The sequence below is a fragment of the Lissotriton vulgaris genome, chromosome 6 (genome assembly GCF_964263255.1).
Source record: "Lissotriton vulgaris chromosome 6, aLisVul1.2, whole genome shotgun sequence".
Classification (NCBI taxonomy): domain Eukaryota; kingdom Metazoa; phylum Chordata; class Amphibia; order Caudata; family Salamandridae; genus Lissotriton; species Lissotriton vulgaris.
The window spans coordinates 52,972,438-52,985,953 of NC_141694.1; the positions used below are offsets into that span (position 1 = coordinate 52,972,438).

The window sequence follows — 13,516 nt, forward strand, 5'->3', positions numbered from 1 at the left end:
AATAAGGACCCTTTAGCTGGACCATTCTCATTTGTGTATATATAGTACATATTTTCTTTTTGTATTTTCCTTATTTGCTCTTTTTATAACTGTTTTTTACTTTTTTTCTTTTTTCATTGTTATTTTTTAAGTAGCAGCTACAGATTTATTTTACAGTACCTGAAAAGGACGCTATTCATTATCATGTAGATACAACTAGGGTAGATATCTGTCCCAGCCCAGATTTTCCCATATTGTTGTAGGGGATTGATGTAATGTCCTAGGTATTATAGCATTTGATCAATTACAGTAAACATGTATATAAGTCTTCAGTGATGTTCAATCCTGTTGGGGCCTTGGTGTTTAACATGAGGATATATTTGGTCTCAAGTTTTCTCAATCTGGATTCTCTGTCGCCTCCCCGCCTGTTTGTATTTACACTATCTATTACATAGTATGACAATGTTTTATTGTTGCTTTGGTGTACTTCTCGATAGTGGCGGGCAACAGGATAGGTATTGTCTCCATTTGAGATCGCCCTGAGATGTTGGAGAATTCGTTGATGTACAGGAAGTTTTGTACTTCCTACGTACATCAATGGACATGGGCACTGTAGGACGTACACCGCATGGTCGGTTTTACAAGTCAATACCATGTCATGAGTGATGTAATATGTGACGTCATCAGCAGTGCATTGCAGGCGAGCAAGTTATAGTGAGTCCAACTAACTATAACGCGGGAATTTCAATGGTTTTAGGTCAGTAAAATTTCCAGCTAACTATAACTGGTGTGAAACCTATGGTTTTTTCAGTGAATTTAATAGGTTTTTCAAATGCTAATTCCTAACTATAACTAGTGTGAAACCTATGGTTTTTTAAGTGAATTTCAAAGGTTTTTTAAGTGCTAATTCCTAACTATAACGTGTGTGAAACCTATGGTTTTTTCATTGAATTTCAAAGGTTTTTTAATAGCAAATTGTTGGGCTACATCTGGCTGATATTTGGGCTACATTTGTTTTTTTTTGTCTCTGGTGGCCATCTTTGGCCTACATTGGGCTACATTTGGGCTCTAACATATATATAGCCCAATGTAGCCCAATATATATTTTTTCAAAGTTCATTTTCGTAAAAACCACTGGAGCATATATCTTGAGACATAGAAAAGGCAGGATTTGGTGGAAATCCATTCAGCCGTTCGGGCTAAAAGTGAGTTTGACCGCCCTATGGAAATTAACATGGGGAAAACACGTTTTGGGACCCCCCTTTTATCTAGGCCCCCGCTTGACGAATCCCCCCACATTTTCAGGGAAGGAGCGGAGCGGGCCACGAACTTTGAGAAATTCGCGAAGATTCGTCCACCGGCGCCAAAGTTATTCCCAATAGAATGTTGCGGATTTCCTATGGAAAGTAGATCCTAACTATAACTACGTACTGGCGACCGCCAGTAGGTTATATATATATTTTGACAAAGCCCTTAGGCGAAACGCGTCTTGTTGCTGTAAAGTTCCCGAAATAAATTTCTTTGTGGAACTACCCCCTGCGTGTGCTACGTTCTTTATGGAACGCAGTCCCCTTGTGCATTTGCAGAGGGGTAACTAATTCCCCTTGCATACTGGGGGTCCCTGGGGGCCAACTAGCCCACCAGGAACCTCCAGTATGCACCAGGGGGCTGCGTTGCAAAGAGGTGTAATAAGGCCATGCCCCTTTTTACACCTCTCTGCAACGCAGCCCCCTGGCGCGTTTGCAGAGGGGGAACTAATTCCTCTTGCATACTGGGGGTCCCTGGGGGCCAACTAGCCCACCAGGAACCTCCAGTATGCTCCATGTTCGCCACTTCTAATAACATCCCACATATTCCCTTTATTAATGCACCGCAATTAATCCATCCCTATTAAAGAGTAAAGGTATGAGATCACAAGAGCATGAACTTAAACTTTACAAAGTAAACATACAAGGAAAGGGAATCCCATATTTTTAACCTACTACCTATACACGTGTATCTTTAGGTTCTGGAGTAGCGACTGTGCGTGATGCAACACCTCGTCAGGAGTAGTAAGCACTACATAATTACATTAATGCAAAAATATTGTGTGCAAAAAATATGGTTAACCCCCGATAGGTAGGACAAAGCCGCACATTTATTTTGCCTGCAGGCTTTCAAACCCCTACACTGCTACCTGGAGGAATCCCACTTTACTAGGACTACAAACCCTGCGTTATCTGAGGGAAATGTTTACGGCAGCAGCCGCGCCCTGAGTCTGGATTCAGCTATGTCTGTCCTCTAAACGATGCCAAGGGAAACATTGCTCCTACTCTTATTAAACTGTCTGTTGGGGGCCCACGGGGTGAGCCCTCGGTTCTAGGAACCACCAAAGAGAGTCTTAGGAGATGTCCCTGGTGCGACATCTTACCTAGCGCCTGAGGGAGCGTCCACTGTCCGCTCTAAACGAGGGGAGGTTCTAGTGTGACCCCATAGTCTATTTTCTAGGAACAGTCCACTGAGACAGGGTTACGGGAAGTCGCCGGTGCGACTTATAGTAGGGACCATCCACCCTCAACTTCATGCAGGGTGGTCCGGAGGTGACCTTACTATATTCTAAGAATTATTCCCTGAGGGATCCTTACTGGATAAGAGAGTATGGGGGTCACACTAGGCTCTCCCCCCATTTTCAGCTGACAGTCGACGGTCCCTAGCACACTAGGAAGAGGTCTCTATCATGCTAGGGACAATCCACTGTCAACACCAAACGAGGGGAGGTCCTAGTGTGACCCCCCATAATCTCTTTTATAGAAACCGTCCACTGAGCTAGCATTGCGGATGTCGCTGATGCGACCTATAGCAGGGACAGTCCATGGTCAGCTCCATATAGGGGGTTCTTGGGGTGACCTCGGTTGTAGGAACCGTCCACTACGAGGGCTTCACAGAAGGGCTGGGTGACCTCTCTCTATACTAGGAACCGTCCACTGTCAGTGTCATGCAGGGGGGTCCTGGGGCGACCTCTTCCTCTGTGCGAGGAAACCTCCACAGAGAGGGCGCTGCTGGGGTCCCTAGGGTGACCTCTTGCTAGGAAACATCCACTGGCTTAGGTCACAGGGGGGCCTGAAGGGACCTTCTACTCCCTATTCTAGGGACGCTCCATTGAGAGAGTCTTACTGAAGACCCTAGGTGGGACCTCTTACCTACTATACCGGGACTGTCCACTGCCAGTGCCATACTGGGCGTCCTGGGGTGACACCTCGCTCTCCATGCTCTCCACTGAGAGACCCTTACTGGAGGTTCCTAGGGTGGCCTTTTACGACTATTAGGCTCTGCGGGTCTCTACTCTGGCAGTGCCATACTGCTGTCCTGGGGAGACCTCTCTCTATACGGGGGATGGTCCACTGTCAGTGTCATAAAGGAGTGCCCTTGGTAAATAGTTTACTATATCTACTAGGAACACTCCACAGTTGGTGTCATACAGAGGGGCATAGAGTTGCATTTTTCTCGCCATGTTAGGGATGTTCCACTTCAATTTCTTACACAATCAGAGCCGTCCACTATCAGCCCCATTCAGGGGGCGGTGCGACTTTTTACTCTCCACTCTATGAATTTTCTACATTTAGGGGCCCTGGGTGACTTCTTATTTTCCTCACTAGGAACCTTCCACTGTCGGTGCCATATAGAGGGTCACTGCGGTGACCTCTTACTCTCTCTGCTTGGAACTGCCCACTGTCGGTGTCATACAGGGTTGCTCCGCGGTGACCTCTTACTCTCTCTGCTTGGAACTGCCCACTGTCGGTGCCATATAGGGGTGCCCCGCGGTGACCTCTTACTCTCTGCTTGGAACTGCCCACTGTCACTGCATACAGGGGAGACCTGTGGTGACCTTATTGTCTCAGTTAGGAACTGTCCACTCTCAGTGCCATATAGGGGTGCCCTGTAGTCAGTTTTTACTCTCTCTGCTAGGACGTGCCCACTGTCAGTGCCGGGGGGCTTCTTCCACCAGTAACCCTGCCAAATTTGGTGTCATTCCGTTCAGCAGTTCGGGCTGTAGCCCGTCTTAAAGGTCCTATGGAAAATTGCATGGGAAAAACACGTTTTGGGACCCCCCTTTTTTCTCGGCTCCCGCTTGACGAATCACCCCCAAACTTTCGGGGAAGGAGCGGAGCAGGCCATTTTCTTGGAGAATTTCACGAAGATTCGTCGACCAGCGCCAAAGTTATTCCAAATAGAATGTTGCAGATTTCCTATGGAAACTAGGTCCTAACTAGAACTACCTACTGGCGACCGCCAGTAGGATATATATATATATTATAGGCATCAAGTAAACACTGAATGTGGGTGATTTGCTTTTGATAATGAGTGACTCCACTAGTAACATAAGCCACTGGAGGCTTCAAAACATAAGGGAATCCATTTTATGATATGGTTAATGGAGGAATTTTTGATATAAAATCTATGGGACCCCTAGTCTCACGAAAACTGATTTTCTTGATGAGTAACTTCATGGATAGAAATGATGATTACGTAATGATTTTTAATTTTGTTTATAATCATGTCAAGTTTGCACCATTTTTTTAGTACTTTTGAGCACTGTAATATAGGAGCACTACATTAACCATAATGCCCCGGTTGAAAAATTAAGGGTTTATTGTAATGAGAACGTGGCGCCTTTAAATAAGGTTGCAAACATGGGGGTGTAACCGTGAGCAAGATCTCAGTGAGAGATCAAAACGCGTTGGTGGCTGGAAGTTTGGATTTCCCTGTTAATTGAAAATAAACTGTTGGAATCTACCCAATTCTTTCCTGCTTTAGGAAAGGGTGTGAAGATTGATATCGGTCTGCTCGACCGCAGGGCTGCGCACGGCTGGAAGAAGCGCCTGGGCCGCCAAATGAGCACAAAGTGAAAAATATATATATCTCCAACCAGATAAAAGGTTATAAAACCAATAAATATCTGTTGATCGATATAAAATTTATCTTATTACTATAAATATGTTCCTGATTTAGAGGTTAAAATCAAATACAAAAACTGCCATTGGTAAAAATCTATTTAAAACTGTATATCAAAAAGGGGATAAAAAGTATGAAATTCAGATGTAATTATAACACATATCCCTCTGGTCCCACATAAAGTCTGTAACAAGTTTTCTTACGTTAGACATGTATGTAAATCTTCTGTGGCATCGAGCACCCCGGATGTTTAGAGTCTAGCTGTAAAATATAGCGAGTTTCCAGCTTTCTTAATTTATTTTCACGGTCGCCTCCTCTTCTACTGGGGGAAACTGCGTCAATTACATAGTATTTCAGGTTGAGTTATTAGAGTCATGGAATTCTCTGAAGTGACGCGCCACAGGATAGGTGTTGTCCTGAGTAGTGATGGCTCTTAAATGTTGCAACACCCCTTTATGAACTGGCAATTTAGTGCTGCCACAAGGGCACATCAGTACATAGACCGCAAATTCTGTTTTACAGGTCAATAATTTGGAGATTTTACAAACTTTTTCGCTAAACAGTGTATTGCAAGTGCTTTTATTAATACCGTGGAACCAGGCTTTGCAAGTTTTGCATCTGTAAAATCCTTTATTTGATTTAATCCAGCTACTGTTATCAACGACCTCTGCGCTTGTCTTTACTAGTACCTCATAAAAGGAGCCTTACTGTAGGTAATGGACACCCTATGCGGAAGCAGGGGTCCAATTACTGGATCGCTACGCACCAGAGGCCAATTTTGCTGGATAATCTTGTCAAGTGACTTGTGTTGTTTGCTGTATTTCATGATTAATTTAAAATCTTTACTGCCTTGGTCATTTTTCTCACTGTTGCTAGTAGTGTGGCTCATCACATTTTTTGTTTATTCCTGCAACGCCTCATCTCTGCTCCACAACATAGACTTGGTAATAGCCTTCTCAATTACCTTGGCTGAGTAGCCTCTCTGTTGGAATCGAGCTTTGCTATCTAATTGCGCTACCCTAAGATCCTCACTGTTACTGCAGATACATGGTAAGCGTAGCATTTCCCCATAGGGAATGCTATTGACTAGATGCTTAGGGTGTGAGCTTCTCAGTAGATATATATACACACACACAAAATACTTAATAGTTAAGCAACAGAGTAACTGGTCATGCTAGGCTTGAGCACTTACGCTTTTGTGATTTTGAACTGCGGATATTTTGTACACTATCCTGCGCATGTTTTCCCCTACTGCCTTATCTTGTTAATTCTTACATGGCAGACGTGGTTAGTCTCTTCTGAGTAAATTAAATAAAATTAGGAGATAAATACTTTGGCACTAGACAGAGCGAGCGCCACCACAGTACGGGCCAGTTCAGTCACGACGATTCTGGTCATACTGTGCTCTTTGCATGAAGCGGATGTCTTTGATAACAGTTTTTAGGTCACTTTGTAGATTAGGATCTCTGCGACAGAAGCATGACTCCCTGAGCTACTCACATAAAATACTGTTCTGTGATATACAGAATACACGTTCTTTGCTACAGGCATGTATTAACCATCTGTGCTACTTGTATGTCTAAAGTTACAGTAAACACCTCCGATTTCTCTCCAGCTGGAACATGATTGATTACTATGTGATCTTTCACTTAACGACTGAGTCACTGAGTGCTGGGTAAATTCCTGCTGCTCAGCCTGGTCGTTGCAGCTGCGGTCTGCGAGGTCACTCCCTGCAGACAGGTGCTCAGACAGCGTGATGTGCTGGAGACAGGAGTCAGTTATCACTCCGGTGAGGGTCAGCTGGCACAGAGACACAGATGTTGCTGACCCGTCTGCAGGTGTAGATTCTGGTTAGGTGAGAGGGCATAGCGTGGCACGCTGTGTTCAGAGCTGTGTCCTATACCTTTAGAGACACAGTGCCCACTGTCAGTGTCACCATGACTGGCACAGCCACAAGCGAAAGGAGGTCGAAAAATTATTAATTCTGCCAGTGGCAGAAGATATTTGTGCCCATGGCATTCATTTGATATGAAAAGATCCACTGACACTTAAGCATTTCATTAAGTGTCTAGAGGTGAAGCAACTGCCGAAGATCCATGAGGGCTAGAGGAGTTATCCGTCCTCTTGAGTGCACTTCATTCTCACAGGAGCTGTCGGCTGACTGGAGCACCCCTGCATCAACCCAGGGCTCGTACCATGATTAACAAAGAAGAGGCGAAATCTGCTCAGCAAGCGCTGGGCTCCGCGCACTACTTTCAGAGGCTGAGGCTGGTCCTGGTCCTTGCCACAGCAGACAGCAACCTAGTTTTAGCCACATAGAGCGGCAGCGCAGATCCAACATTGGGCCAGCCCAGCCATCCACAACCACTGCCCCTCAAGCTGTGGCAGGTGCAGTAATGTCACATTTTATATTAGAATTTACGCATTTTTACACAGATCGAACTTTAAATGGGCACGTATAACAGACAGCTTTGACTACACTGTCTGAAGAGACCGGACCAAATGTTAAATTGCGGGCTGGAGAAATGAACGGAGAACCAGAAGGACAGAAAACCGGCTGCACTCCCAACCTTGAAGTGCTTGGAAACAGTGCTTGCATGCACCAGGGCAGCGGGGCATTAGAGCTGAAGCAAGTGAAAATAAGCTGCAAGTCAACTATGAGTGGATGACAGAAAGTATCTGTGGCGTTTATTAGTTATGCAGCAATTTTAATTTTTGACGTGCAGAAGTCTATCGGAAAGAAGGGCCAAGCCATCAGATTATCAAAAGCAAAAACGCCATAAGTCTGCTCCCTGCCTCCAGCACAGCTCCTGCCCCATGACCCAGGAAAGAAGCATAACACAACAAGAAGTGTTGTGAGGGTGCAGTACCACAGGCTGGTACTGGGTGTCCCTTGCGACCTCTTTAGGCCGCATGAGATACTGCACCCTTCTACAGGTCTAGGAAAAGGATATGGCAATGGTGAGAGCTGCTGACTAGTGAGCTGGGGATCCTGGTTCGAGCCTGGTGTTCGCTCAACACCCTGTGATAAATTAAAGGTATTAATTAAAAATAAGGGCAAGAAATCAAAACCACAAGCAAGCGGCAAGCAGTGTTGAGAGGAGATTAAATGAGGAAAGTGTGCTGTACAACAAGCCTAATTTCCCCTAAAAGGAAGTCCAAACATGCAAATATCCTAACAAAAAAAAGCCCAACTGAAAGTGGAGATCGAAACGTGCAAAAAAAGCTTTAAAAAAAAAACACACACACACAAAGGAGTGGTGGGACATAGCACTAACACAACTGTGGCATTAAGAGAAGGTGGGAGGGAGGAATACTTTAGTATAATCTAAGCAGCTATGGCAGCAAAGCAGACAGTAAGACAGCAGGAAACCAAAAACAAAATAATCCCCTAAAGAACTGATGAGGACCCATAGTGTAATGAGACAGTACTTAGTCCCTGCTGCCTGGGAGAAACCGAAGAGAAAAAGGTGGGACAAAGAAGCAGGACTGACCACTAGGAAGCAAGGATTTTTAAATGACAGCGAAACAAACAAATCAAAAGAAGGGGGTGGCTTTCAGCCCACAAGACAAGTTACAACAGGTCTCGAATGTTCGACCTAAACAATGACCAACATTACTACGAGTGCTTCCTGTATGACCAGAGAAACATTCCAATGTAGAGCAGTGGATGTGACCCAGGTATACTCTAATAATACATGTATTAATACCCATATTAGAAGAAGTATAAACAAAAATAATACCAGACAGGCATGGGTTACCTGACCGTAGCATAGGTTGTATGGTGGACAGATGCCACCAGGCGCGCAACACCCATTGGGCTCACGGCCCCCCCCCCCCCCCTAATTGCAGCCGCACCCGAGTAATTAACAGCTCTTTAAAAGACCATTAATTGTAAATTAGGCTTTTGTTGTGTTCACCCATTCTTACAGCCAATCTGTGGTTGGAAAAATTACCCCCCCCCCCCCCCCCCAGATATTTTTCAGCCCCCCCCCCCCGAAATTTGGCTCTAGTTGACCGCCTGGGTACTTTTATACAGGTATACGGCGATTTCTTGCTTTTACGTAAACATTTAAAATACTAGGGGTGGAAGGCAGCAGGAAAAGTTCTATAGTTAATGTGTCACCAGCAATGTGCCAGTCATCATCTTTCGAAATTAGTGGCATTTTAATTAAAAGAAATGTAATCTTGGAATAATAAGCGTTGCCAGGGGCCGTTATTATCCCTGGCGTTGGTGCTTCACGCGGAAGCGAGCCTCCTCCTGGCCCTTGGCGCCAATACCGCGCGCAGGAGCCGCGCACTTGCCAGTTTAGCCCGAGGGCACGCGAAGCACATTCCTCGAGGGAGAGGGTTCTCTTGTGCGTGGGTGAACCTGGGGGCACGGAGTACACGCACCCCCACTCTTTAGGACAGAGAGGGTCTCGACATAGTAACATAGGCCCACACCTTTAAGGGGAGGGGCGATAATCTCAACTCAGAAGGCCCCGAGGAAGGAGTTGCGGGCGCAGGGGTGCATGGATCCCGTACCCCGCAGATCAACCTGACTGACTTCATGTCCCGTAAGGGTGGCCCGTGGGCCCCGGGAGAGAGCACTCTGCCGCGGCCAGGCTCGCCTTACCTGCGTCTCGGAGGCCGCCACCAAGAGCGGGTTCCAAGCGGCCGTACACAGGCGGGCCGAGAGCCTAGGTAGGTTCCCCGGGGCCCCGTAACAGCCTATAGGCGGACAGAAGTATCTCCTCTGGGGCCCTGGACTACATCACCCAGGTGAAAGCGCGAGGCGCATCACGTGACAGGAGTGCGGAAGTGCAGCGGGCCATAGAGAGGAGATGTGTCTGCGAGTGGAGATCCATAGAGAGGAGACGCTCGAGCAAGTGCCAAGGATGTCCTGCTTCCGGCATAAACATTGTGTCACGTGACAGAAACGTCAAGGCACCTGCTTTAGAGAGGAGACGTTTTTGCGAGTGGTGGGTGTAGTGTATGACTTTAATGTTAAGTGGTATGTCATCATATTAGAATCTGTTTGACAGTCTAGAATAGTAGAATTGTTAGTGCAATGAGATTCTTTTCTATGTTGTTATACTGAAGACACTTTTCACGCTGGATGTGCTGTTCCCCGGGGACACAACTTAATTGATTACTTTTCAAGTGAGTTTATTATGGATTGCTACATCGATTTGGCGACAACACAACAATTAGCTATTTTTATAGAATCAAATATCTTACTGCTGAAATTTCTAAGTGTAAATTCTAAGAGCATAATGTATTTAGGACACGAGATTGGTGAACAAGGTATAAGACCTAGGACTAAACTGGTAAGAGCCATTTTAGATGCTCCTCCTCCTAAATCAAAGGATGACTTAAGGTCATTCTTGGGTTTAGCTGAATTTTATGCGAAGTTCGTTTCTAATTTCTCTGAAAAAACTCATCCCATGAGAAATCTTTTGAAAGAAAAAACTCATTTCACATGGTCTGAAGAGTGTCAGCAAGCATTTGATTCTATAAAAAGAACTATTTGTTGTGCTCCCAATATCTAAGGTTTTGATCCCGGTGCTTGTACGTTTGTTACCACTGATGCGAGTTCAAAAGGCCTGGGAGCCGTTTTGACTCAAATTTCAGACAGTAAGCAAGAAGTGATAATTGCATTCGCTTCTAGATCCTTAACTCCCACCGAGGAAAAGTATTCCGTGATTGAGAGGGAAACTTTAGCCGTTGTATGGGGATTCGAGCATTTTAGGAAGTTTATGTGGGGAAAACATTTTTGTGTAAGAACTGATCACAAACCATTTACCAAATTACTAACAACAGATGATCTCTTTAAAGCTACTGCCAGAATAGCAAGACTTTCAATGCGCTTGCAAGATTTCTTATTCAAAATTCGCAATGTTCCCGGAGCAAAAAATATTATAGCTGATTTTTTAAGTAGGTTTTCTCTACCAATTTTTGAGTCTGATCAAAATCCTTGGAATAATTTCTCAGTTGCGAATGTTGTTTCTAATGACAAAGTTTTTGACAGCATTTTTCAGAATCAGTGGTTGAAAGCTGATTCTGAGGACAATATTTTGCATGATGTTAAATTTAAAGTGATAAATGGATGGTTTCATTTTGGAAAAAAGGATCTAAATGATGATTTAAGGGGCTTTTGGGAAGTCGGAGATGAACTCTCAATTTCTGATCATTTCCTTATTAGAGGAGACAAAATAATACGTCCTTCATCTTTGAGAAATCAAATAATACAGTTATCTCATGAAGGGCATCCCGGCATTTCTCAAACTAAATCTAGAGTAAGAGATCAATATTGGTGGCCAGGAATGGATATCTACATTAAGAAAATTGTTAGCTCTTGTGTTAATTGCGAAGTATCAGACAAATCTAAAAAAACTTTCAATCCACCTATGGGAGAAGTTTCTTCTCCAAATCTTCTGTGGGAAGATTTAGCTATGGACATTATGGGTTCTATTAACTGGTTTGATAATACCTTAGACTATATCATTGTTATAATTGACTTGTTTTCTGAATGGTTTGAGGTAAAAGTTGTTGACAAAATGAACACTGCTAATCTCTAATCTCGGCCATACCTGGGACTATTGGGAATCGCCACACGCCGCTGCTGGGGCCCATACGCTGCCTGTTCCCCCTGCCGCCGGTGATTTCCAACTACACGGCCGCCAGGGAACTACAGCTCCCAGCAGGCCGAGCGGGTCACTTCCTCGCCCAGCGCGCCCGGAGGCGCAGAAAAAGAGGAGGCTCCCACTGAGGAACGGGGGCAGAAACTCTAATCTCGGCCATACCTGGGACTATTGGGAATCGCCACACGCCACACGCCGCTGCTGGGGCCCATACGCTGCCTGTTCCCCCCTGCCGCCGGTGATTTCCAACTACACGGCCGCCGAGGAACTACAGCTCCCAGCAGGCCGAGCGGGTCACTTCCTAGCCCAGCTCGCCCGGAGGCGCAGAAAAAGAGGAGGCTCCCACTGAGGAGCGGGGGCAGAAACTCTAATCTCGGCCATACCTGGGACTATTGGGAATCGCCACACGCCACACGCCGCTGCTGGGGCCCATACGCTGCCTGTTCCCCCCTGCCGCCGGTGATTTCCAACTACACGGCCGCCGAGGAACTACAGCTCCCAGCAGGCCGAGCGGGTCACTTCCTAGCCCAGCTCGCCCGGAGGCGCAGAAAAAGAGGAGGCTCCCACTGAGGAGCGGGGGCAGAAACTCTAATCTCGGCCATACCTGGGACTATTGGGAATCGCCACACGCCACACGCCGCTGCTGGGGCCCATACGCTGCCTGTTCCCCCTGCCGCCGGTGATTTCCAACTACACGGCCGCCAGGGAACTACAGCTCCCAGCAGGCCGAGCGGTTCACTTCCTGGCCCAGCGCGCCCGGAGGCGCAGAAAAAGAGGAGGCTTCCTCCGCGTCGCGGGACGCGCGCGGGACCGCGCCGGGCTAAGCCCGGGCAAAGGGCGGGCCCTCTATGGCCCTCAGCGGCACGAGAAGGACAGGGACGGGCTACTCCCCTTGGCATCCCTACAAGAGAAGGTATAGTGCCTATTCTCATTTGTAGACGACTTATGGATTTCCTGTTTCACCAACATAGTCATTTTACATAAATCATGAATCATGACATCTAAGGGGGCCTATCCAATTTTCACTCATAAACGTTGCCCGGGCCCGAACATGGCCACTAACACCCAGAACCATAATACCCTTATCACCATCAGCGAAACAGATACCGATGATTGTTGTCAACCCCTAGATCCAACTCAAACCCTGCCACTAATCCCCGTCAGTTCGGAAAAAATGTCCTATTGGGAGGAACTAAATGCTTTGTGCGGGACTAATTTTCTTCCTATTTTTAATCGGCTGGACGGGGATAGGTAGGAGACGAGTCTTTGTAGGGTTCAAACTGGGCTTTATTGAGCGATACAGTCTATCAGTACAAGTAGGGCGGGTGGTAGGACGACGTGGAGAACGGCTTCTTTCTCTCCGGCTTTTACCGATTACTCCTTCTTCCCGTCTTAGGTTGATTCCCCTTCGTCCGCTTCTGTCGGTCTCCGTCGTGGCCCCGCCTCCGCTGAAGGAGAGAAGCAGAAACAGAGGATGGTATCAGGACAGGGTTGTACTATGATCCGTATCAGGGTAGGGGGTGAGGAAACACACGGTGCAGCTTTTAACTAATGTGATAGTGAGGGAAGTGCTCATGGGATTTACTCTAGGGTTCCGGGGCCCCCACTGCGTTTGGTCCGCATCCACCCCGCAAATCGGTCACGCACCTCTGTTAGCCACGCCCCTCCGGGGGAGTGGCTGGGCGATGCGTGGGGTCGTTGGCCTCCTGGCTCTACTGGTCCCGCTGATCTCCTTAGGAACCTCAGGCATCTGGTTCCGTGCGTCGGCTGCTCTCTCTCTGGGGGAATCCCTCCTGCCGCTGCCTCTGATCCGGACGTGGCTCTCGTCTCCTGTACTTCTCCCGCGTAGTCTCCGTCTCCGTCCTCTAAGGTTGCTTGACCTCGTCCTGGATCGTCCCACGCCGCCGTCCGTCGTTCCTCCTCTCCGCACTCTCCTCCGTCCTCCAGATACCTCGCCTCCTCCACTTTACCGCTCCTCG

At 46.8% G+C, this 13,516-nt stretch overlaps 1 protein-coding gene across 1 annotated transcript in view; it reads right to left on the minus strand.

The window, feature by feature from the left end:
- The window catches only part of CMTR1 (cap methyltransferase 1), a 1,053,443-nt gene extending 1,043,777 nt beyond the window's left edge, over positions 1-9,666 (minus strand). The window contains exon 1 of the mRNA XM_086925906.1: positions 9,530-9,666. The gene's annotated coding sequence lies outside the window, so the exon portion shown is untranslated. The remainder of the gene's footprint in view (positions 1-9,529) is intronic.
- Between the last annotated feature and the right edge of the window lie 3,850 nt (positions 9,667-13,516).